The sequence below is a fragment of the Lycorma delicatula genome, chromosome 2 (assembly GCF_047948215.1).
Source record: "Lycorma delicatula isolate Av1 chromosome 2, ASM4794821v1, whole genome shotgun sequence".
Classification (NCBI taxonomy): Eukaryota; Metazoa; Arthropoda; class Insecta; order Hemiptera; family Fulgoridae; genus Lycorma; species Lycorma delicatula.
Window position 1 is genome coordinate 147,398,491 of NC_134456.1, and position 27,848 is coordinate 147,426,338.

Consider the following 27,848-nt stretch of genomic DNA (forward strand, 5'->3'; position numbering starts at 1 on the left):
TCTTCCAGTTAAATAGAGCTCAAGTCTCTGTTAAAAAAAAAGTTTTTTTTCAATATAAATTTATTATATTGATAAAAATATAGTTATTAAGCACTATTTGCTAAATAGTAATACCCAAAGTGTAGCAGATGGGATTAATATGCAGTTATTGTCATAAGATTGTTGAGCTGCATGTCAATAAAATTACTGGCAACAATGTACCCATTCTTGTGAGACACACTTTAAATAAAAACTTGGATCCCTGTAATTTATGCCACAACAGAGCAGCCCGATCAAATTCCAGCCACTTTACTCCCAACTTAGTTTACTTTTCATTTTCCTAAATTTTCTTAAGTTGGAGAGCTATCAAAGGTAATATAAAGATAGCTCAATCAGCAGTTTAAGTACAGTTTTACTGTAGAAATCAAAAGGAACAGACATTTTTGCAAGCACAAGTGTGCTTAATGGTTAGCAGCTATAGCTGGTATTTCCATTTCATGTGTTATCCTGAACGGTAATTTTAAAGTCAGTAAATATAAATTTTCGACTTGGGTAGAGTTAAAAACCCATGTTCTGTACTGTTAAAACTAGTAATGAACTCTGAGATTTTTTAAGAATCCTGACAGTCTGCAAGGATCTGTTTTATTTTGGTCAGTTTCAGGTAAAAATTGCAGAAATCTTGCTTATTCCCTTTAAGTCATTTTCTATATAGATGTGAGCACAAATATTTGGCCAATAAAGATTCTACTACATGAAAACCAGCCTACTCAACCGGCACGACTAGATCAACCATTAACCTTTGTATGGTTACAAAAAGGTTACCTTTGTATGGTTACAACTTGAAGGATGTAAGCAGGAAAGATGTGGAATAATAGTTCTCTGCAATATAAGTTGTTTTCCTTGATTTAAGATACAACTTTGTTTTATATTCTTTCCATTCTCTTGTATTTTGTCAACATAATTATAAACAGACCAACTACTAGTTTAGAACAAGCGATATCAGGAAGTCTGAAAATGAATCATCCATGTTTTAACAGTTGCACTTTAATAAGTTTGCTTAATATGTGGAGAACTTCTTCCATGGTTACAAGGAAGTAGATGAATTTGTGCATAGGTTTAGTGTTTCATGAACGTGCTTCTTCTTCATTGCAGCATTAGACAATGAAAGAGCAAAACTACCTAAATGTGAAGCACAGTAAAGTTCTCATCCCCTGTCAAGAGAAACAGTTAAGCTGCTCAATTTGTTGTTCCTGTCAAAGATTGCAAGCCCAAGTTATGCTTGGAATTGGGATCAATAAGTTTGGCAGCCTCAGGCAATGTTGATGTTTGCCATACACATGTATCTGGTAGGCTATAAAGTCATTGTCATGTTTATTAACAAGTCTGTATGTAATTTCTAATTTTTATTAACTTCAGTACAGAGTTACAACATATTTATTATATTTCTTACATTCAGTGTAGAATCTACATAGTCCTGAATAGGTCTTTTTGCAGATAGGAACGAAAGACTAATTCTCTATTTTCCCATCTGCTGTCTCGTGAGTAGCAGATGGGAACTTTCTTCTGTCAAAGAATTTCATTAAAATACTTTTATATTTCTTAAATAGTATTTTTAATTTAATTACATCAAGAGTAAAACTGAACCCTGTAAACTAACACTGAGATCTTACTAAATGTAAACTTATCTCAACAACAATACTTATAAATTTTGTTGCACAATTAATTACCTCTATGAATTCTTTTTGTTGTAAATTTCACTAACTATTTATTAAATTGTCAATTTAAGACTATGAATTAATATTTTACCAAAAGATCATTCATAAATTAGCAATATTGTTGGTATTATTAAATTACTGTTATGAAACACCAATTGGGAAACCAATTATTTTAACCAGTCGTGTTTGGTTGATTGAACCATGGCAACTGGTTGGAACGATCATTATTCTGGCCAATAATGTGCACCAATTAGGTAGTTAGGTGTTTCCCCATCTCTGTAGAACAAAAAAAGGACAAAGAGTGTGCATGCAAGACCACATCAGAGATAAGAGATCCAAGCATCACAGGAATAAGATTGAGAAGTCTAATTAGAGAATTTGGTCATTTTGCCAATTAAAGATTGAAAGAGACTACTTTAGTCAGGCTTCTGGTTGGTGGCCCAAAATAGTTCTTTTATGAATCACTTTGGGGTTACAACTCCCAGGCTGGATCAGTTGTTTCTATTGCTGTCTTCAACTCTGACAGTTTACAGGCATAATGACACTTTCCAGGGCTACCTATTAAAGTTGATGCCAACTATCTTACCAATCACTGCAGAGTGTTCTTTTATTATTGTCAGAAATGATTGCTTTTCTAACTGTAACACAGCATGATTTCTTTCTGGGGTATTATTCATTTTAACATCTAATAATTTAAAAGAATCTGTTTGGTTAACACAATTATCAATATGATTTATTAGATGATAAGCTTTCATAAATCATGTAGATTAATATACACAATATTTTTTCACAGCTAGCATCAAAAGGTGTATGCAATACTTCTTAAATAACTGGTCAACACTAAAAAAACTAAAATAAATAAATTTAGTAAATGCTCCTAACTTGAAACAATTTTTTGCTATGAGCGAGCTACTTGAGGTGTAATGTTTCCATTTTTATAACAGTTGTGAAATGTATTAAACTGACTGCGATTTTAGTTAGGGTTATCGTATTCCACAATTTTTCATAAAAATCTTTATTTTCCAATGCCCTTTAAAACTATATCATAATGGTACCTTTTTCCACATAAAATTTTCTGAACATCTTCCGCAAGGGGAACCATACCAAAAAAACAGATCATTTCAAGATAAGAGTTGATAGTTGAAAAGTTATTTTTAAGGGATGTTTACAGTTTACTTATCATTCTGTTGTTAAATTGAAAAAAACTTTTATTTCCAAATAAAATGAACAAGAGGTTGTGAATAACACATCTTCAGAAAGTATTAATTAAAAAAGAAACAAAACAAAAAACTTAAAGATTGAGTAAAACTGTCTTTTTTTCTATACATAGTAAATCTGAGTAATGGAATCTTGCATTCAGAAACATTTACAAAATTATTTGTTTTTAACATCTTTTCTACAGCAGAGTTAATACTCATACATAAAAAAACTGAAAAGCTGACTCCTCAGCAACATTTGCATTTAATATTCAAATAACTGATTTGAATACTTTCAATTAATAATTAAAAGTAATTGTTTATTAGGTCAGTAAAAAAAAAAATTATAATATAATCAATTAACTGCTTAATAAAAATAAAATTTGTATTATGTAATAAAATACTCGCTTTATAACAATGTTTCAAAATTAAAATAATTAATAAACAGAAATTATAATAAAAAGTTGCAGAGTTGTGCAATATTTCTGTGTGCCTAATACATTCATTTTAAATATTAATTTCAAATAAACTGAATAGTATTACAGATATGATATTAAAAATAAATTCATTTACCCTTACATCCTTTTATTGAAAATTATATAAGATAAACAAATATTGAGTACATCTCTTAATTCTTTTATTTAATCTCCAAATCAAAATATACACTACCACAAAAAGTTATCCACAGGGTTTTACAAAAATCTTCATAGAATACCAACTTTAAAACTGTAGCATACAATTTAAATCACTTACACATCCCCACCTCTAAAATATTCCTAGTACCAACCTACAGTAGCTATAATAATAATAATATCAATTTCTCTACAATACAAATCAGTATTACTTTCAGCACTTGAATGAACCTTTTAATTCAAAATGTTATGTGTAAATTAGGTGCTGTAACGAAAGTTGCAAGCAACTTGATGTAAAATACCAATCACTCTCAAAACAGCACAGCCATTCCCAAGAATAACCAGCACTTGGAAGAGTGGAAGTTAAAAGTAAAGTGGTTTCCTGTTTGGTATTTATTTCATTTTTTAGAATATTTATACATTTGATTTTTTACTAATTTATAAATTTATTATTTTTAAGTATTAAACTAGACTTAACCTCATTTATATATATATATTTTTATATTTCAAGACAGTGCTGGTTCATATACTAAGTACTTATTGCAATACAACATTTATTTAGTCATACTGTTATTAAAGTTGATATAAAAAATTCCTAGAAAATCAAACCTAGTTTTCAGTTTGTTATGCATCTCATATCTGAAGTATAAAGTAGTGTAAAAGTACTACATATACTACATTTATCAATGCAACAAATTATCAATATTTTATTACCAGTTCATTTTTCTTCAGGAAGTGTCATATGTTATCAATGACTTGAGTAGCATATTATTTAGTTTCTACTAGAATGCATAATTATAAATGTTTAAAAACAATTCTTTATTCACATATAACATTTTTAGATTTTACAAATGATTTCCAGAAATCAAATGAGCAAACTAAAGAAAAATAAACATTTAAATATTATTCACACCTTCACATTTCTAAGCAGAATCCTGGTAATCTATACTAATTAAATCTATGCCTGTTTAGATTAGTGTAAAATTCAGACCAGAATCTAAAAATTAAGAATTATAGTAAATAAATAAATCTTTATTATGATGGGAATATAAAAATACAATATATAATTATCATGTCACTTTAAAATAAATTAAAAATATAAAAACAGATAAGGTAAAAAAAAACAGAATCCATAAAAACATGAATCCATATAAATTAGTAAAATGTACAAACACATGAAATATTAAGGTAAATTCATTAAAAATTAAAAATTACTAAAAATAATTCACAATTCATATCCAATTATTGAAAATTATTTTGAGCACATATTAATGAACACACTGAATAGGATGCAGGTAAATTGTTAATAACTGGTATTTTTTAAAGATTTTTAACAGAATCAAAACTGATCAGTTTATTGTGTTGAATGTTAAGTGAATCAGTTAACTGTGTTTTACAACATAGAAAACTGTATGCTCAGTAATAATTTTTGAATACAAGGTGTTTTGTTTTAAATAACATTTTTCAAAATAAAAATTTTTATCTATTTTTATTAAAAAAAGAAAAAAATTCTATAAAACATTTACTTTAAAATCATCAGAAATTTACAATTTTCTGGGTTACACAAGTCCTCTGCTGATGTTTGGATTACAAAGAATTTTGCATTAAAGGGAATGCAATCAATAAAATCTATTTTTAAATTGTGCAAGGAGAAAGAAGGGTCCTTTAATTAAGTTTGAAAAGATTGTTTTATTTAGTACCTTTCATCCTGAAATAAAACTCAATGATATTTTCATGCTATTACCAGCATTAGAGGCAACTAATGACTGCATATGTAAATATCAGTCAGGTAGCCAAATGTCACTCGGGATCGATAGATAACTTTGAGTTCTTGTCTAATTAAAAGTATCAATAATGTGAGTTTACCACTTTTCCTGTGAAAAAGCTTTTGGCAAATTCTGTCTAAAACCAATAATATGTTAATACTATTGTTAATAATAATTATTATTAATATTTCCAAAAAAATAATGTTTTCTGGTGCACCATTATAACAATACCTTCTTCAATCAAAACACCATTTTGTCTTTATTTAGGCTGTATCCCTAAAAAAATTCTTTGTTGCTTGGGGTGACCTAAGGGTTGAAAGTTGAATCACCACCTACGATTACTTAAATTTCCTAACATACATCAAGGTAGTATTGCTAGTGTTAGGAACCTTGGAAACAAAATTCATAATGATTGTTAAAACTTCAAATTATTTAGCAGTCATTACAACACTGATTCGTATCACTTAAAGGATTGCGTGGGTGGTTAGGTAATAGTTTTCATTAATAAATGTTTTAATTTTTTCCACTTTCATGGGTCATGATTAAATTAAACACTCACCTTCAACCAAAATTACCCAACCTAAAATAAAAATTTTATTTATAATATTTATAAGGCCAAAAGCTTGATGCAGTGTTTCAAATGTCTCAGTTGCTAGTTTTCTTAACTTTACACTTTACAACTGAACTTTACAACTTTTTCTGATGTACTATTTATTTTTATAATCTTAACATAAAAACACCTCAATATATACAGTGCAGCATTTGTATCACAAAATCTCAAGGCCTCTAGCTGGAATGTACTTACCTACATCACTTATCATAAATTAATTTCTACAGACTTGAGCTTTTCAATAGCACCTTATATAGGCAGAGTAAAATAAATCTCAAAAGATTTATAATGTAAAAGAAGTTACAAATCTAAATTTTAAACTTACATTCACCTACTGAGTTGTAGTAGTGTATGTAACATACAAAAGATTACAAATTTATTTCACACAGAAAAAAATGCACTAATTTGTTGCATTACATTATCTGTAAATTTCTTTAAGTATGTGATTCAGGCAAAGCAGATACAACATAAGAAAAAGCACTAATTGTAATTGCTTTCCCTGAGAGTAATGATATTCACTATACAGCCAGATCCAGTCATGAACAGGTTTCACTTGTATGGCTGAATATCACCTAAGTAAGCCTTGCCTGAAATGCTTCTTATACATGAGAATGTTAGTCATTTTTGTGAGTGTCTGAGAAAAGAATATAGCAATGGATTTTTATCAACTAATCAATTTATCAATCCTATTGGTCTAAGTAACAACTGAATTAGATTGATCCTGTTAATGACAACTTAACAGCTCTTCAAAACTATTTATTTAGCTAGCTTATATCAGTTTGCCAACAAAATGAGCAAACTTTGTGAGAAAGTAGAAATATTTAACTTTATAAATTGAAAATCACTAAAAATGTTTTAGAATAAATTAATAACTGAAAACTAGGGAAATAGTTCAGTCATATCCTTTCAGTTTTTGTCTCCACATATCATACAATTACCAAGTAAGTGGAATAAACTAGCCTATATCTCAATAAACTTTCATCTTTATATATACATATATTTTTTCTTTACATAATGTAATAGATTTTGGCAGTGAATTTTACATCTTTAAATGATAAGGAGTGATAGTTCAGAGTTTAATGGGCTGCTCTTATACATACACAATTTTGGAAAAGAGAGGTTTTTTCCTCTGAAATAGTTCTCAAAAAGTTCTTCACTCTTAAGGAACAGAAATTTGTTGCATCATGTATTCGAGATTGTCAATTTAAGATTAATCAGTAATCCACTATTTTCTTGAAGAGTAAAGATATTTCAATCTTCCAAGGAACTTTGGATAAAATTAGCATTCATTTTAGTGAGTTTTTATATCTTGTTTTGGATTCCCTTAGTGCATTAATTATTCCTCCTTTCTCATTAACCACACCCCTTTCAGTGATAGTTGATCTCTTTCCCTCCTCCACCTGATTCCATGAGTTTGGACAAGATAATCCCAGGAATCATACTAAGGAAGCACACATCTATAACTTTACTTCTTCCCTGGTATTTGAATTTTAGTGGGATGGCCTGCTTAGTATCTCCTCATGGGGTAAAGCTAGGCCTCACAGCGTAGATTTATAGAATACACAAAATTTTATGCTAAGCTGTTACTACTGAAATTGTTTGAATCTTTTTGCTTACTCTCATCAAATTAGGAATGAAACATATCTAAAGAAGAGGGTTTTAACAGGGTGAAACTAATTGCTAAGATATTGTAACCATTAGATTAACCACAATAATTGATAAAAGTTCACCAAATTCTAGAATAAAAATGGCTGTATATTTCATAATACCAATTATCATTAAGCTAAATATTATTTTCAGGTTAACATTCATAAAACCTTTCAGTAAATATTCACAATTGTAATTCTACCTGATAGTTAATTAGTTGATACAAGTTAAGTATTGTATACAAATTAAAATTAATGAGACATGGCTTGATTTTTAACTAATTAATGGAAATTGTCATAATGAATTGCAAACATTTTTTTTTTTATAAACTCTAATTGATTCTTACTGTTAACATGTTTTCAGCTAAAATTGTTCACTAAAATTTCAACAATCTATAACTACAAATCTTAAACGTGAATAATAAATTACAAATTTTTTTTAAACAAATACACAAAAATGTTGTATTATCATATAAATATTGTAGAAAGGAAATTGCTATACATTTAGTACAATTGCTGCTCCATGCGACTGGAAAGCAACTAAACAATGAAAACTTGCTGAAAAATCAAATTTGTTGTTTATAATCTACCTTCACAAAGATAATTGTTCAAAAAAAGAAGTTTTAGACAGATTCGAACTGAAACTTTGACAATAGAAAATAGTAATGTTAAATTAATAAACGAGGTTAAACTACCACATGTAAAATATATATAAATTTGTTACTTAAAGCTAAAGAGAATGCCGGTAACGACGTCTAAACAGCACACGAAATGATTCGAAATGAATAACTACCCAACATAAATTTCTTTAAAAAACTATCGCTAGAATTATTACCTTAAACATTTCCTTACCATATCTATATTAAACGTTGTTTAAAACAAAATTTATTTTATAAACACTACAGAAACTTTTGGCAAACGCCGGTTTAATCCCATTGATTCTTAATCGATAACAGCTGACAGGAAACGGTAAATCTCACACAAGTAACAAAGTTATTAACCTGTTTATTTATTTTTTTATATTTTCTCACAGTGATTAAATAAATTATTAAAATTGTACTCTATAAACTGTTTTGTTAGAATTCTACTTAAACAGAATTTCACGAATACAATCAGCTGATTACATTTTGACGCTAAACTAATCTTTTCCCGATAAACGTTATCAAGCTTCAATTGGAACATGGTTTTGTTTATTTGCATATAGTCAGGAAAGAAACTGGCCCCAAAAAATATGAGCTACCTTATTTGTAACAGCTGTATTTATAGAAAACATTTACGTATATTTTTACAAAAATAAATTTAAAAAAACAAGTTGCAAAATATCTTTTCAGAATAAACTAATTTTTTATTCTAATTGGTTCGTTTTAATACATTTCATAGATCACGTCAGGTCATGAAAAGATAAATGTAAATATAGGTCATTATAAATTATTAGATAAAAAAATAGATATGTCCATATTATTAATTATTTGAATACAATCGCAAATATGACGAAAGGTAAATGATACAACTTAAAGTAAATGCATGATGATATTAAATAAAAATAAAAAGATAACTACTTTAATATATAACTATTACTATAAAATATAACAATAATACCTTGCCTAGTAATGGTTTTTAACCACTTCGGATTTATTTCTACACGTCTTTTTGTTAAGATAAGATGGGTGATATGGTTAAGTGAAAAAAATTTTAGACCCATGCCAGGAATCGAAAATCCTTGACCACCTTATCTAGAATGATCATATTATTAACTGCGCCAAATGACCAATTTGATGTTGCAGCAGTCATCTAGGTCAGGATTAAAAACTGCATTAAGTTCAAAAACACCAAGGAATTCCAGGAATAGAAATGAGCTAATTTAACAACCAAACTTATGTTCAAACAAATTTATTTTTTATCATGTTACGGATGTCACCTCTTGGAAACCATAATCTACAGCACTACTTTATTTTAATTTATTTATAAAAATTAAAACATATTGCAGTATTCTGAAATAAGATCATCATATATTTAAATTTTTAACAAAAATAATTATTAATCGTTTCAAAAAGGCTTAGGAATTCAGCCATCCAAAAAGGCTCTCGACATATAGGGTCGATTAGTTCTGATAGACAATTTTCATTTTCTGCTTAAGAAACCGAAAGAAAAACCATGTAAATAAACAATCTAGTACATTTCATATTCGTTGACACAAGCATATTTTACAATGAAACATGTTACATCTAACTTTCCCATTGTTTTATTTTTATTATGAAAAATTATTCAAAAAATAATTTCCGTTGTTGAGAAACTAGCAGCAATAACTGGATGATCATTTTTCACATTTCAATATATCTTTGTGTGAAAACACAACTTCTTGGTCCATAGAACTATTTCAAAGTTTACAGTTAATTTATTTATTTAACTTACGCTTAAAAAGTTGTTTTCATAAAAATTATCCAAACCAATGTGTGGTATTAAAATTACTCACCTGAAGCGATAATAATTAACTTAAAATTTTCTGTATTTTTGATTTGATCAGTACGAAACAACTCCGAAATCAGAGGGTGTAGCTGTTAATATTAAAAGTTATAAAGCGCACACTGAAATTAAGCATATTTAGGATTCTTTTTTATTATGGATTCAAGAAGCATGAGTGGGTGGACTCGTGCCGGGAAGTTACGATTTAGAGAAAGTATTTCACAGTGTAATAGTGCTGTCGACATGCTGTAGAAAGTACTGTGGGAAGTAATCTGTGACAATATTTCCTTTGTAGTTGTCTAAGAGGAAAAATGGAATCCGATCATCACATCAACTTCATTCTATTTCAGAAATGTAACAAGAGTTTTTCCCCAATTGAGTTGAGGTAAAATGTATGTACTATATTGTTTCTTATCCGAAAAAGGTGCACTAATTTATTGAGATATATATATATATATATATATTACACGTCCAAGCTTTATTATATTTTTGTTGCAGATAAAGAACCTTAGTTACAAAAGATTCAGTTAGAGTTATTCATTCAGGGTAAGGATGTTTCGTTCTACCGGCTGCTTTTGTGGCAATCAAAGGTAACTTGTCATTTTTATTAGAAGAATAACTGAATGTCAGCATTTCAAAAGGTTTGGATCGTTCTGTATTGCAATATATTCAGTTCAACGTAGGTAACAGAAATTTTCCTACAGTGAACTACAACCGCAGCTGTAATAGTTGAAGAAAAATAAGGAAAGCAGTAATAAAAAAAAGTGTACATGACACGTGGTTAAAAAAAGAAACTGAAGGAGATTATACTACACTTCATAAAGAATTTATTGATGATGATGTAAATTTTTCGAATACTTTTAATTTTTCGATTACTTTATTTATTGTTCATTCAATTTATTGCTGACTAGAAAAGAACCTCATTTGAAAAAGCCCACTTTTTTATTCATAAAAATATAATACAAGGATAGCGTTATAAAAAAATTTACTTACAAAATTTCCGCTTCACAAATCAAGACATTTTATGTTAAATTAAGATGTGTTACATTCTTCAACGTAACGCTGCAAAGTAAAATCAGCCAAATCATGATTGGTGCTTGAACTCTTCAAAGAATTGTTACAGGACTATTGCATATAGTTTTGTGCATTGTAATACACTGTACAAATACAATACCTGCATTGTAATACTGTTTATTGGCGAAACTTTTTTCCCCTTTTATGACTTATACACATATATTTTTCATTTCCTAAGTTTTAGCACTAGTCAACTGTTCATCATTCATATTTATTAATAGTATTTTGAAAATAATAAATGCAGACGACAGTAATAAAATAATTAAAAAGTACAAAATCATTTAGTAAATATACACAATTTAATTAAAAAATAAAAACGCTAGCACACATTATTAGGCAGTGAAAACCGAAAAATATTGTTGGTGATTAATTTTATTTTCACTGACTAGACACAATCTGCAAACAGCCTAAAAATCTTTATGAATATACTCGAACAGGGGTCACATTGGGAAAAAGCCGTCCACTCCGAGAAACTGAAGGAAACATGGAATAGAAGAATAAAAGCAAAAAAGAAATTATATTGGCTTCGTCCCTAGTAGATGGGTTCGGATTTAAAAAAAGTCATCTGTGTTAATGAATATATAAGAAGAGAAATAAAGTAAAAATATACTTACGGAGACCCGAACCCGATACAATTCGATTGTAAAAACTGGGATGCTCTTCTCTCAGTTTATGTATTAGGCTGCTATTTATATTATAGTATAAATAAGCTACTTGAAAATCTTTAAATGGAGTTTACTCTGCTATGCAATGAAGTTGGAAGTTGCTATTTTGGATTTAAAGTAGGGACCACCCACCCTAAAACCCTGCAAAAGGGCATCAATAAATGGCGTTGTAAGCCATATGTCCTTGTTAGTGTTGTCGCGCAACGCAGTTTAATTACGAATAAAAGCTTGTAAGCTTTTATTCTCATTTTATAAAATTTATGAAATATCTAGGACAGTCTTATTTTATTTCACCTCATACCGGGTGAACAAAAAATAATATCGGGATTTTAATTTGTTATATCTCTGGGATGAGATATACGAGTTGAGTGTGATTTATAGAGTTAAAATTAAGGAATAAAAAGGACAGTTTTAGTTGTGTGCATGGTCGTAGATCGATTGCCTACCTTTCCGCTTGACAATGCCACTAGTAAAGATGGCACTGTCAAACAGAAAACCTTCCGTTTGGCAATTTTGTAAATGTGAATCTGCAGTTACAGTTCAACGTGCGTTCCGTAGAAAGCTAAGAAAGTGTCAATAACATTCGTCGATGGCATAATCAGTTTGAAACTACCTGTGTAAAGGAAGAGTACGGGACGACCGAGAGTGTCTGAACAAAATGTTCAATCTGTTAGGAAGTCTTTCCTGCGTAGTACTAAAAAATCTATTCAGTATTGATTTTAAATCTTAAAGGGATTTCTAGTTAACTAGTGATGACAGTGTGGAATGATTTAAGGAAAAAATTATATATGCGTCCGTACCGCTTACAACTGTTACAGAATTTGAAGCCTACCGACTACGCTGTGCGTGCCGACTTCGCGATATTGAAATGTAACAGCATGAAAAATGACGACTTTCTTGATGGTATTGTATTTAATGATCATAAGTCGTCATTTTTTCATATTAGTGGAAACGTTAACAGATATAATGTCCTTTTACGGTGGTTAGAAAAATGTCGTGAACTCTTACAAGAGACTGCCCAAAATTAAATGTTTTCTGTACGATATCCCGACGCTAAGTTTACAGGCGTTCTTTTTTGCAGAAGCAAAGATAACAGGAGTTGTTTATTCGGATATGAAGCATTTATGACTCTTTCCTCAAGTACAAGATGGACCGGAGCATTTTATTTGGCAAAAAGATGGTTCCTCACCAACATAACTCAGTACGGGTTCGGTTGATGACGTTTTACTCGACCGCTCGATCGGTCGGCATGGAGCCGATCACAAAGCTTGTTGGCGATGGTCTCTGAGATCACCCTATCTGTTCCATGTGATTTCTTCCTTTTGGGTTTTATAAAAAATCTTGTATATGCGCCTCCACTACCTTTGATGTACTCGATCTGAGGCAGAGTCTTGAAAAAGCTATCGTTTACATTACTCCATACACACCAGTTAAAGTATAGGATGAACTCTCCTATCGATTGGATGGATGTGTAGCGCGTGACGAAAGGTACTTACAGTGAACACTTGTAGGGAAAAATCCTACATGTAAGAGTTACCCTTTTGCTTTATCTGCGATTCATTACTGTAAGTCAGTGATTCCAAAACTGTGCACTGTGGCGACCTCTTCACAGGGGCGCCGCAAAATATTGTAAAAGCTTCATAATTAATTGAACCAAGACATTTATAATTATTAATTTAATGTTAATAAAGCAAAAAAATAATGAAGATACAAGAGTTTTATTTATTTTTATCTCTTACTTACGAGTAGTTATACTTTTACTTAGGGAAAGGCGCCATGGAAACATTTTAATAGAAAAACGGCGCCACGACTAGAAAAAGTTTGGAAACCACTGCAGTAAGTCAAAGTTAAGAGATATTAAACAGCTTTAAAACCCCGATATTTATTTTTTTTAAACCCTATATTTCTGCTACGCTTTCCGATGTTAATTTCATATTCAAATTTGTTTTTAAATAACTGCAAAGATGTAAAAAAATATGAAAAAAAACATATGTTTTACTATTTTTAGCTTAACTTGTTTTTTATGCTGATGTAACACCCAAAAAATCCTAATAACTGCTTTAATATTTAAATTTTCTGGTTATCTTTGCTCAATTAAAATGGTTATTCATACAAAACAAAAAATTTAAAACAAAAAAAATACACACAAGATCATAAAAAATACAGACAGAGAAAGAAAGAGAGAGAGAGAGAGAGACAAACACAGCAACCCAGGAGTAAACAAATGAAATTAGAATTTAGTAATTTCACTTAATATAGAAGAAATTAAACAAAATTAATTTAAAAAATACAGTTTTATTTAACTAATGAAAACATTATATTTTGTAATCATTTCATTGATAATAATTTGCTATGTAAAACAATGAAGGGCAATTATTCATGATATAAAATGTAAAAGAATTCTGTTAATAAATTCATTCCATATACATTATTATATATACAACTCCCCTCTTAAAAAGATGCAGTATGCAGTGTATGCAGTTTAAACATAGTATTAAAATCAAGGAGAATGAAGAAGAAACTGAAATAAGAGATGCAAGACACAAGCTGGAGCTGTTGAATCAGGAGTCAGTCAAGTTCTTGAACAAGTTATGGTTGGCAAAAAAGATTACTGATCAGAGGTGGGTCAGAGAGTGCGAAGGAGAATTATAACAGAGTGAAAGGGTGGGTGTATTCACTGAGCAGTAAGTGAGGCTTTAGGGAAAGTAGACAAATCAGTGTAGTTGGAAGACTGGTGGAATGAAGGATTGGATGGCTTGATTGTGGTGAAGAAGAAAGCATATTATGAGAGATGGTTGGTTAGCAAAGATATGGAGAATAGAAAGTTGTACGCAAGAATCAATAGGGAAGAAAATAAGGCAGTGGTGAAGGCAAAAAGTGATATGTGGGAAAGTAGATGTGAAAGAATCGAGATGTATATGGGTGACAGTTAGACTAGGGAGGCTGTAAAGCACTTGAGGAAAGATACCTGTGAAAGGATAAATGTGTCAATGGTCAAAATAGAGTAGTGGGAAAGCTATTATGAGGAATTGCTGAAAGATAACTATGAGGTGTTTGCTGAGGATGTAAGGTTGTCTGGTATAGGGGATAGAAGACAAGAGGAGCTGATGAATGGAGTAATAAAAGAAGAAATTTATAGGGCACTGAGACAGACAAAAAAGGAATAAGTGTCACATTGTTAATAAACAATGTGACACTTATTCCTTTCAACCTCTATACAACCACCCAATAGGGAGGTTGTATAGATGCATTGTTAAAATGAGAATAGAGAGGGAAATAGTGATTGGAGAGGAGCAGGCTGGTTTTACAGCAGGAAGGTCATGTATGGATAATATTTTCATTCTGAGATAATTTTTGAGTAAAAGGATAGTTAGAAATTTGAAGAAAAAGCTTACAGAATGGTGCCAGTAAATTAATTGTTCAAAGTTGTTAGTAATTGTGACCTTTATTCAATGTGCGTAAGAGCAATTTATGACTTTTATAGGAATCAAGTAAGTGTTATTAAGGTGGGAAAACATCTGTCAAAAGTTTTATTAAAGTAAATAAGGGTTTATGTCAAGGTTGCTGCCTTTTTCCCACTCTGTTTAAGCCTTACTTGGATAAGGTATTGGAAGAAAATTGACGGAAACCCTTATTAAGTGGGGTTTGAGGATAAATATTAGTAAGACTAAGTATCGAGTGGTTGGTGCAAAAATAGATATAGCTTTGAGGCAGATGGCTATCCAGAAGTGCAGTTCTTTGTGGTATTCTAAAGGGATGCAGAAAGCAACTAAGTGCAAGTTATACAAGAGTGATATTGAGAGCATTTTATTTTATGAGTAAGAAGCTTGGGAAATTAGAAAAAGAGATAAGGGAAGGTTGTTGACTGTGGAGATTGATGTACTATGCAGTAGTTGAGGAGTTTCTAGAATGCAGAGCATGAGAAATGAGATCAGAAGAAGAATTGGGGCAACCGATACAGTAGTTGATGTTTTGGAGGGAAGAAGACTACAATGGTATGGGCATGTTTGGAGTGAAGAATATAGACAGCCTAGGAGGATGTTCGAATGGACTCCAGGTGAGAGGCGAAAACGTGGACGACCTCCAAGGCAGTGAATGTCTTGAGGAGATGGAGAAAAGGAATTTGGAGGAGAAAAGTTGGCGGGATAAAAGAGTTTGGCGGTTGGGATGCAGAGACGGCCTTTATAGCTGTAAACACTAGCCTAAAAGAAGAAAAAGAAAATGTAACAGAGATGTAATAAATAAACGTTCACATAAACATATTCACTATTGTGAATAGAAAACAAATTTATAAATCATTATCAATATAAAACGTTGCTTGAATGAAAGAGTTTATTATAAACATTTATTATTGAGTTAATATGAAAGTGAGATTATTTTTATTTTTTTAGTGCATCTTTATTTATTACTTAAATAAAAGCGTATTTTATTTTTTACTTTATTTTATATTTTTAGACTCAAATGCACTAAAAAAATTACTGACAATTAGAAACCGTATTATTATGAAACTTCTCGGACACAATCTCAGGGAAGTTTATCATTTTTAAACATATTATAATACAAATGATTACGTAACTTTATACAATTGTATACAGTCGTAGATGAATTTCTTCTGAAATACAATGATGTAGCAAATACAATAGAAATACTCCACAAATAACTGTTGCACCGTTTTGATATTGAACATTGGGAAAAAAGATTTTCATTGATTGGGGATATCAGAATAATCTATTTAAAAAAAAAATTACTGCCAAATATCGAGGGCATTAATTTAATTTTTTTACATTCAAAGAATTATAAGTACTGCATGCATGAAATGACCATTATTGCACTACATAGTCAGGTTCAGTGTGAACAACAGCATTTTAGAAAAACTTTTGCTTTTAGTCCAAAAAATTCGTATTGATATACTGGTTTCGATTCTACTTCCACTGCTGCCTGAAAATAGTTGCACATAAAGAATCCTACATTCTTGTTTAAGAATAAAGAAGTAAATATAAACAGTGTTACAGGTTATATGTATCTAATTGTATAAAAAATAACTGCTCTCTTGAGAACTCCACCTCCGTAACTTCAAGAGTATCGTTTTTACTAAGTAATAAAAATTTGATGTTGAAAACAATCATGTAGCCACGATTCAGGAGCGAAAATAAATCAACACATTTGTGCGTAAATCTAATAGCAGTGATTCACTGATACTAGTTGACAGTATGTTATTCATATATAACCAATCTTCATATTATAGTTATTTATTTTATTGCGTAGCAGAATGCACAGCTGATTGGTATTCTGCGTCGATGTGTTTCGCATACATGCGCGGTTGTTTGAATTTCCGTTATTTTAAAACACTATAGGATAGTGGATAACTGGATAGGATCCCCTATCCAGTTATGTAGAGAAATAATTATATTTTACAAAATAAAATAATTAAAATATAATTAAGTGTTCAATATTGAAGCATACTCCAGCGCCGCAGAATGAGATACTGGGAACTAAATAAAATCACGGTATTCTTGCGCGACTGTAATCATGACGGTAAGGCAGTGTTTTCTCTTCTCTTATTACCTCTGCGCATGCGCCGTTTCATTTCATTTAGTTCTACCGGTTCTACCGTTCATTAATGGCGCTAGTTTATGCTTCAAACTTTACCAATTCCAATACATGGGATTCCCTATCCAGTTGTATAGAGATCAGTGTTTTCATATAAATTTCCTATGAAAATACGATTTTTTTGTTAAAATTTTAGCCTTCTATTTCATTTGGAAGTAGGTTAAATATTGCTGACAAAATTCTCACCATTCCACCGCGTGACTATGCACAGAGGAAGTTAAATAAAAGCGTGTAATTAAAATGGATAGACTGGATGAACATTCACCTACAAATATAAAGAACATGTGCCAACGCTGCGTACAATAGAATTTAATTCAGTAACACCCACACAAATAGGATGCACACACAAAGACGTTAACGATAACATGAAAATTTTATCCATAGGACATAAAAACCAAGATCTTAATACATTTGACAGCATGAAATTCATGTACACAAAATTTGAAGAAAAAATATTAAATGAAAGCAATACAACATTGATCGATTGTATTATTACATAATTATAAGAATTTTATATTTAAAAATTAGAAGCAGTAGTAAAGTAATTTAGATTAGTTAAGAAAGAGCGTATATTAATGTTAAATCATTATTATATTACAGATGAAGAGTAATATTTATAAACGAATGAACATTGGCAGGATACAGGAGAAAGTAAGGTTGCGTTAGCCAGCTTGATACATCAATAATTCTCGCCATCTTCTTTTAACAGGAAATGCAATAGATATCAGCTGCCTGCTGTTGCTTTCCCCTCTCCATCTACTTCCGAACTTTATGCATCGCATTTTATAATACTTATTAAATTTACAATTATTAATTTTTTTTTACCGGTGAAGTAAAATTAATAAAAAAATGTTTAGTTTCTACTTGCAATAGAGGAATAATTCGAATCTCAGTAGCTCACTAAATTAACTGCTAATAAATTCATTTTGTTAAAGAAAAAAATGTTGATTCCACTCGATTTAACCTATAAAAACCCAAATCTAAAAAGTGATGTTAGATTAATTATTCATAGCCTATTTAATATAATTATTGGTATTCTTGAAAAATGATATTTCTTTTCATATAAATATAAATAAATAGCCTAGATAAATACCGTAACAACAACGGGCCTGAGTAACGGATTTCTGCCAATTGTTATGAAAGCAGTAGAAAATATAATAACGGGAGGAATCCAGAAACGGGCTAAAAGGAACACTTTTAGTAAGATGACGTCACGAGTAATTCCAGTAAACAAAAAATACTGTGAGTTAATGTAAAACTATAAGTGAAAGAAATAATGAAATAAATCTCATTCGTAAACTGTTAGGGTAGTTTTATTTATGAACAGCAAAGGTATTTGTAGTGAACTTTATATACTTGTCTTTATCTAGTGTACTATTGTTTGTTAATAAAAGACTAGTGGTTAAAAGGGTTAAGACTAGCGGTTTCTTTTGTAAATGGATAGGAATTCTGGTTTCCTATTTATCGACCTGGAATAAATCCTGACGATTATTTTAAAATCTGTCGTGTTTAATCTCTGATTAATACTATTGACATTTATGACTATTTGATGTGTAATATGATAATTGTTTACTATTTTGATTATGTTATGTTTTCATGTCATTTATTATTATTGTTCGATTTGTTTGTTATCGAAATGTAATATTATCGTTTAGTACTATTATTATTACTATTATCCTAATTGTTTGTGGTTGTAATTATTATGATTAATATTTGTTTACTATTTTTCATTTTGTCACTTTTATTATTATTATTATTACTGTCATTAATATTGATTTGCCTTGGTGTAATTACGTTTATAAAAAATGTAATTATATAAACATTCTAAATTGTCAATCTCTTAATATCCTGATCGAGCCGCGAAGACGCAACAATACGAAACATTTCATCAAATACGGTAAATATTCATCACAACAGTGAATCATATAAAGTTGTTTATTATTATTAATATAAAATATTTTGATAACACAAAAATATTCGAAAATGATCTTTAGACACCAAGTTACATTCTTAATTTTAAAAATAAGTACCTGAAAATTGTGAAATTCTTTATATCAATTACAAGTCATTTTCAATCGAGTAATCATCAGTCACCATTCATGAAAACAAATATACAACGTAACAGACCGTGAATAATTTTCATCTGACGTAGCAAGTACTTAACAGTACGGAGAATTATCAATTATTTTATTATCTCAAATAATAAAATATTGTTGGAGATATATTATACTATAAATGGATAAATAACTTTATAACTAATCAGGTCAAAATGTAATAGATATGCCTCCTACTGACAAGAGCATTAATATTTATTTGTATTTTATCTTTCCAATTCAATTACGCAGATTATACCTCTTTCTCACTGCAAATCTTCAAAATTTTGATAATTTATAACTTTTCTTTTTTTTTTCATAAAACGTCTAACTTTTTTTACTAAATTTTTTCTTATTACTTTTTCAAAAGACGATCGATCTTCAGACGAATTTTCTAGTTATTTCACTTCTTTTCTAAGAAGTGCTGTTCATCAAATTTTTTACATTATATTTTTAAGATTCGTATTTATCCAATTATTCAAATTATTTTATGCTTTTTTTCAACAGTCGTTCATAATTTATGCTTTTTAATTTGTTCCTAATTTCTTCCATAATAATTGTTTTTGACTCAAATTTTCCAATAATTTTCCTTATTTACTACAACAAACGCTTTTAGAAAAACATCCAAGGAGATTTTGTACACACACACACACATATATATATATATATATATATATATATATATATATATATATATATATATAAACCAACTATGGCTATTTGATAAGTCTGTGCTTAAGTAAGACTACATACACTTAGCCCAACGATGCTTAAGTTTTTTCATCCCATTCTTATCGTATTATATATCAGACTTCAAAATATACAGATGTTTTGGCAATAATTTTTTCATTTCGTGTAAATATATTTCCATCAAGATTCTTCTTCATATTTGGAAGCAGATAATAGTACGAAGGGGATAAATCAGACCAGTAGGTGATGGAAGATGCGAAAAAAATTTGTATTGTAATTCGAACAATTTTGCTGTCACAATCGCAGACGAGTGAGCAAGTGCATTATTTTGGTGGAAAACCCCTTTTTTATCAAAATATGAACATTTTTTATTTATTTTCTTATTTAAATGATCCAGCAAAGATGCACAATATCGCCCACTTGTCGGTTTATCCTTCTCCAAAACGTTATGAACATTATACCACAAACGTGCCCATCATAATAGTTATCCTTTACTGTAACAAACTGTTTCGGCTGCTCCTTGGTTTTAGGAAAGCGTCCCAGAATTGTATCTGCAATAGTCTGAGAAATCTGGGATGAAAACCTATAAATTGAGGTAAAAACCCTCAATTTGACGTTTTTTTTAATTTGACGTACAATATCTTTGTTACATGGGTAACAAACATACAAAACTTTTTTACAAAACTGTAGAGAATTTAATTCTGAACAAAATGGCCAAGATCAGTTGAATAAAACAAAGAAAAAGTTGGAAATATTCAATTTTATTTAGGTACATTACTTCATTTGTCAGAAAAGCACTTATTTAATGTTAACAAAAAACCAAATTCTTCTTGGGTGATGTGAAAAATGTGTAAGAACAAAATTTGCTGTAAAAATTTCTGTTAAAAAATTAAAAAAACAAACTGAAAATTACACAATTGTAAAATAAAAATAAATAAAGATTACTTACATAATTTGTTTTTTTTTTTAATGACAGAATACAATAAATTATTTGAAAAATTATTATTTAGAAGTTGGCAATAAAATAACGAGAGTATCAACAATGCGCAATACTGTATTAATGTTTTAATCATTCTGTACAGTACATCAAGTATATCGGGGTACTGTATGACTGTGCTGTCGTTACCGACGTTTTTCTATGAATTTTAGTTTGAACGTGATCGGTTAGCTATTGAAGTAATGCCGTACTTATTTACAACAGAGGAATACACTGATATGATATTCATTTTAGGTTTGTACAATGGGAATGCAACAGCTACTGCAATAGAATATGAAATACGTTTTCCGAATCGCAGGATTTCAGATCCCAAGACGATTAGCGCGAATTTTAACAATGTTCAGGAAACAGGTTCACTACCTACTATTCGTACTAGCTACGAACGATCTGTCCAATACGACGTTGTTATTGATAAAATTATCATCGATGTAGTTAAGTCCAGTTCAGGCGTCAATGCACGACGTATTTCTAACCAGATCGGATTTTCGCATTCATTGATTTATAGAAAAATTAAACAAAACAAAAATTATCTTTTATCCTTATCATAAAAAGACAGTTTAACATCTACACTCAGGAGACGGCCCGCTTCGCTTGAAGCTCTGCAACTGGTGGAATACAAATCGACAACTTTCCGACGGGGTAAATTTCACTCGAGATAGCGTCAACAACTTACGCAATGAGCATACACGGGCAGAAGTAAATCCTTATGAAACGATAGAAGGTAATTTTCAATGCCGATTTACCACCAATGTATGGTGCAGCCTTCTTCACAATCAGCTGTTTGGTCCGTTCATATTACCTGACCTCTTAAATCCTCAGGTCTACTTGCACTTTCTCCAAGAAGAATTGCTGCTGCTGCTTGTATATGTTCCTCTAGCGCTGAGACGCAACGTATACTTCCAGCACGATGGTTCGGCTCCCAGCTTCTCTTTTGCCGTTCCTATTCACTTAAATCATAATTTTCCTGAGAAATGGATCGGCATGAAGGCCCACATTCTTGGCCACCAAGATAGCCTGATCTAATACCTTTAAAGTTTTGCGTCTGGGGTGGATGAAAAATATTGTATACAAAACAAATACATTCTCATGAGGCATTATGGATGCGGCTGAGCAACTTAAGGACAGCCCTAAAACTAAAGAGAGCAGCAAAGCGTGACAAGAAATGTGTTGAAAATGGCAGGCTAATTATTGAAAATTTGTTGTAAACTGGTATGAATAATGCTTTGGTCTAGTGTACTGTTTCTAAATAAAATTTGAATTTTTCTAACCTTCCTTTGTTTTGTTATACTTATCTTACACCATTTTTTTTTTAAGAATCAAATTCTCTACAAGTTTTGTTTAAAATCTTTTTTCACCCCAGATTTCTCAAACTACTTACGATACGGTTCTGAGACCTGTTTTATTCGATTTTCAAGTAAAAATCTAAAATATCACTAATTCTGCTCTTTAAAATTAACATTCTACAAATTTCAGAACGACCTGATTTCACCGGGATAGCAGAAATCCGAGCGAAATCTTTCACTAGCTGCAACTCGCAAACAAAACATTTTAGTACACATGTTTATATGAACTTTTTCCATTATTTTCAAGAGTAGAACAGGTTATGAAAGTCCTGGGAGAACTTCGTGGTACACTCTGTCTAGCTAAAATGAAGATGGCTCTGGAACATAGCGACCGTACCGACCGCAATTATTTGTATAGATAAGGGAAACAACGACTGGAATGAAAAGCTAAATAATTTTTTTAAATCAAAATCTGGTTATATTTGTGCTGATATAATCCACATATTGCCGAGCTATATGAGAGTAGTAACGGTCTTTACTTTTTATTCGAAAGGTTCTCTGATTTCATATCTTTGATCGAATATATCAGCGTCGGATTTCTAAGTGTTTAATTATATATACAATATTTATATTCAACATCACAAAAAATAAAAAATAAAATAAAAAAATAACTGAATAAATAAATATGGAAATAATAAATGGCAAAGAAATGTCTGACGCTAGACAATTCAACTCGCATTTGTGAGTGCGATTCGTAACCGCCATCTACCAGCATTATAAAATAAGGAATCTGCAGGTGATTCTTCATAGTCTGTCCATTCCCATTCTAATATATAGCCTGCTTGTCATATTACTGTTAAACTAACCAATCCGAAGAAAGTCATGCAATCAATAATGGCGAGACAGGTCAGTGAGCGAGTATGTTCGAGTGCGGTAGACGGGGGGGTTAGGATTTTCTTCAGTTTAAGAAGCAGTATCCTTTTCTTTCTTTTTCCTATTTAGCCTCCGGTAACTACCGTTTAGATAATTCTTCAGAGGATGAATGAGGATGATATGTATGAGTGTAAATGAAGTGTAGTCTTGTACATTCTCAGTTCGACCATTCCTGAGATGTGTGGTTAATTGAAACCCAACCACCAAAGAACACCGGTATCCACGATCTAGTATTCAAATCCGTGTAAAAATAACTGGCTTTACTAGGACTTGAACGCTGTAACTCTCGACTTCCAAATCAGCTGATTTGGGAAGACGCGTTAACCACTAGACCAACCCGGTTGGTTTAAGAAGCAGTATCCTGGATAGGTGAAAACGCACATTGCCTTAGGAAGTAGACAGTGAGTACACCATTTATCTTGTTAAAGCTCTTCAAAATATGGGGATATTTTGTTTTTTATATAAATGGACGGCCTTAAAAAATAACAACACCCGGTCTAAAATTTCCTTATCGTTGCCCAGACTTCGTCGAATGTTTCTGGGCAATTTATATTTAAGATGCAAGGCCGCGTAACTTACGCAATCTACAAGGATGTGGCGCACAGTAAAGTGGCTATCGCATCGTATGCATAATGGAGCGCTTTCTCCTGATATCAAAAACTCGTAAGTAACTCTCGTATGTCCCAACCGCAATTAGCAGAGGACCACTTTCGGCAACTTTTCTGCATGAGGAGTTCCATGGCAATACAGTATCTTTAATAAATCCAAGTTTGTTATTAACTTCCGTCGGTTAAGGTAAGAATCTATGTAATTTATTGTGCTCTCTGAAAAAGTTTGAGTACTGCCATCCTAGCCACAGTGAGTGGAGAAAAGTCAATAAATATGGAACTGCGTTCCTTATCGGTGATTTCTTCTTTTTTGTCCATTATAGCGAACGGACGTAAAGATTCTTCAATTTATTTCATTATACCGAGTTGTACAACTGGATTCCGGAACCTATTTGTTTACGACTCAAAATGATGGATTAGAATGAAATGCCTTTGATCTTCGAGCAGATAACACCAGATTATAGTGTTCTACAAAATCTTATAATAATGCTGTTAATCTTGAGGTATATAATAGAATAAGACAAGTTTTCATCTTTTATATTTTTTAATTGATTTATCCAATCAGTATTAGTAAATATGCATCATAACATGCGCGGTTTTCTCTCATAAATTCCAATCAACAATAAAATTAAAATACGTATTCGATCCAGTTACACTATCAGACGAGTAATAATTCAGGTTATGAGACTTATTCAGTTTTATTAACTGAATGTGTGATATGACGCAGCACCAAAAATTACTCAATTAAATCAATATATATAAAAATCTGATGTGAACACCACATGACTTCCTTGTACGCCTATTAAGATCACGTGGTACCAAAAAAAATATTTTTTTTTCAATATTTTGTTTTTACCGCCAATTGAAAGAGCAGGGTTTTCTGAAGAGATTGGTATATTATATTCGATAGTCCGTTTACTAAATTTCATTCTATTTTTTTAAAAAAGCCTGTTTTCTTTCCTAAGCAACATCCCGTTTTTCATGAAAAGTGGAATAACTTTGAAATTTCTGCATAGATTTTCACGTTTTTTTTTAATTCTATGGTATTTTTTTTGTATGTGTTGGCAGCCTTGTCAAGCCGGCCTTTGAAATTATTCACGTAAATCAGCTGCGAGTTGTGCATATCAAAAAAAGGATGGGCTCCGGCTTAGAAAATTACGCACAGATAATAAAAATATTTTACTGTCTGATGGGAAAAAATGTCTGGCAAAGGTAGACTGACAGATAAGGAAATAAATAACTTACAGTCTTATTATGGCCTGTTTAGACCTTTTATTTTCACAGGACTTCGACGGATGAAAAGCCAACACATAACCTCTGTCCCACTGGAGATACAACTTGGTGCAAGCATAATAAGTGTAAAATTAATAATGAAAACTATCTTCAAAAAACCCGTTTACGAAAGGCAATAGGTGAAGTAATTAAGCCAACATTCAAAAGTTTAGCTGATACAGATTTATTACTGAAATGTTTGCATAGACCCACACAAGATCCAAACGAGGCCTTCAACATATTGTGTGGTCACGCATACCCAAGACAATATTTGTTGGCTTGACAGCATTGTCATGTGGAATATATGATGCTCTTATAAGTTTTAATGATGGGAATGCTAGGTGTATTAAAATTGTAGAAGCAATTGGATTAAATCCGGAAGTAAACATGATAAGGGCCTGTAAGGGATTTGATGACCTACGACTGAAAGACGCTTACAAAGAAGCAGAAGATTTGTATAAGAAGAAAAGGGTGAAAAGAAAAGCTGCTAGTGAAGAAAAAATCCTGATAGTGCCCTACTCGGCACTATGAACTTGACGTGGCAAAGTCATGTTACGCAGCAAATGGCGAAAGGCAGAAATTATACCAATATTAAAAAATGGCAAGGACGCCAGTCTAGCTGAAAGCTACAGTCCTATATCTCTAACAAGCTCTTGTTGTAAAGTGGCAGAGAAGAATATCAAAAGACATGGTATCGTAGACAATGCTCAAGCTAGCTTCCGCAGACATTGAACCCTGTAGACCATGTTGTTTACTTCACACAATAAGTCAAAAATGGATATCACAGAAAGATGTCTACACTAGCGGTTTTAGTCGACCTAAAAGCAGCATATGAAACCGTCTGGTGAAGCATGCTCATTCACAAGCTGGCCATGCTCAATATCTCTGGACGCTTATTCAAATGGATCAAATCTTTTCTTTGCCAAAGATTAATCTGAGTGCGCCACAACCTCAATATTACCAAATTCCGTAATCAAAAGGAAGGCCGGCACTGGGTGCTATTCTGAGTTTTACACTATTCAACATTATGATCAATGACATCTTAGACGCAATCAGACAAGTACAAGGAGTCAAAGCCCTCCTATACGCAGATGATCTCATCTGGGCTACTAGTAGTAACGTAAATCCATTGGAAGAAGGTCACAGTAAGGTATTGCTGAATTTTGAAATCTGGGCAACACGCAACGATATGACTGTTAATACTACAAAAACTAAATTCCAACTGTTCACGCTTTTCACAAAAGCACCGTTGGTAAGTTTGTTTTACAAGGGTCAAGCACTGGAAAAAAGCAACGTTTCTAAATATTTGGGAGTTACCCTGGACCGACGACTCATCTGGAAACCACATGTTGAACAATGCGTGAGAAAAGCAGTGAAAAGGACTGGTCTACTGAAAAGGCTTACTGCTGCGAAATAGTGAATGACAACGTATAAAACATATTAGACCAGTCCTGGAATACGGAATTGAGATGACAGTCACTGTCGGCTCCACAACTGTATACAAGATGAATCTTGTCCAGAACACTGCTCTGAGACTAATAATCGGTGCTGCTAAATCAACCCCGGTGGCAGCTATGAAGGCCCAGACACAAATGGAACCTCTTCATGTCCATCGTGAAAGAAGTGCACTGCGCCTCTGGGAACGTTTAAGAGAGTGTATTAGCAACAGTGGACAGTTAACAGCAAACAGCAAGCAAGCTCAAACCCATATTGCACCACCTATATGAGAAGTAATCCTGATACCTGTACATGTAACACCACTTAAAACCTATCAAGATTCTTTCGACCACCTGCCGCAAGCCAAATATAGCTTAAAATATCAACTGCCAAGACGCGCCTCTTATGAGGCGGAATTACAGCAAGCTACGCTCCAAACCATTCATGAAGATTATCCGGAACAGGAATGGTTGCACATTTATACAGACGGATCATCAATACCGGGAACAGAAAAAACAGGAGCCGCGTACTACTGCCGGCATCTTGCAGTCGGCGCTCCACAGAGCAACTATGATGGAGAGATTGACACGATTCAAGCAGGCGCCACCCAACTTGAAATCCTTTCCAGACGGAAGGCAGTTTACTTTGCCGATTCGCGAACAGCCATCCGGAACTTGTCATGTAACACTGTGACTGACTGCACAAGAACTTTGTGGTGCACGAAGACCTTAAATCCTCTGGGATGTCAAGGTTAGCAGTTGAAATTCCAATGGGTTCCCAGCTACATTAACATTTATGGTAATGAAATGGCTGAAAAATTGGCAAAGCTGGGAACTTATCTGCCTCAGATTGGCGAAAACCACAAAGAATCAGCGGCAGGCAAGAAATGGGAGAGCCTTGTCACACATGGCCCTATAAGCTATAGCCTCCCTTGAGCAGTCAGCGTTACTGTATTTAGATTAAACACCAGACATGACTATCTGGCCTCGCACCTACATCGGATACGGGTTCTGACCTCTCTGGCATGCCAACTCTGGGACCACCAGCTCTGCAGGTCCCCACTCGCAGAGTGATGATGAAGGCCCCGTTTACATAGAAGCCCGTCTATACTGGTCAGCGCGTCACACAGTGGCTCGACAGCCAAGAGTGGGCGTTGGCTAGCAAGTAAGTAAGTAAGTA

General features: G+C 31.9%; 1 long non-coding RNA gene across 2 annotated transcripts in view; it reads right to left on the reverse strand.

Annotated features, from left to right (window-relative positions):
• Positions 1-19,487, reverse strand: part of LOC142320271 (uncharacterized) — a 38,594-nt gene extending 19,107 nt beyond the window's left edge. Inside the window, exon 1 of one of the 2 annotated variants that reach the window (XR_012755334.1) lies at positions 8,397-8,659. This is a non-coding gene — a long non-coding RNA (uncharacterized LOC142320271). Of the gene's footprint in view, positions 1-8,396; positions 8,660-19,386 lie in introns of those variants that run through there. The other variant, XR_012755333.1, reaches the window with a different exon arrangement.
• Positions 19,488-27,848: the final 8,361 nt, after the last annotated feature.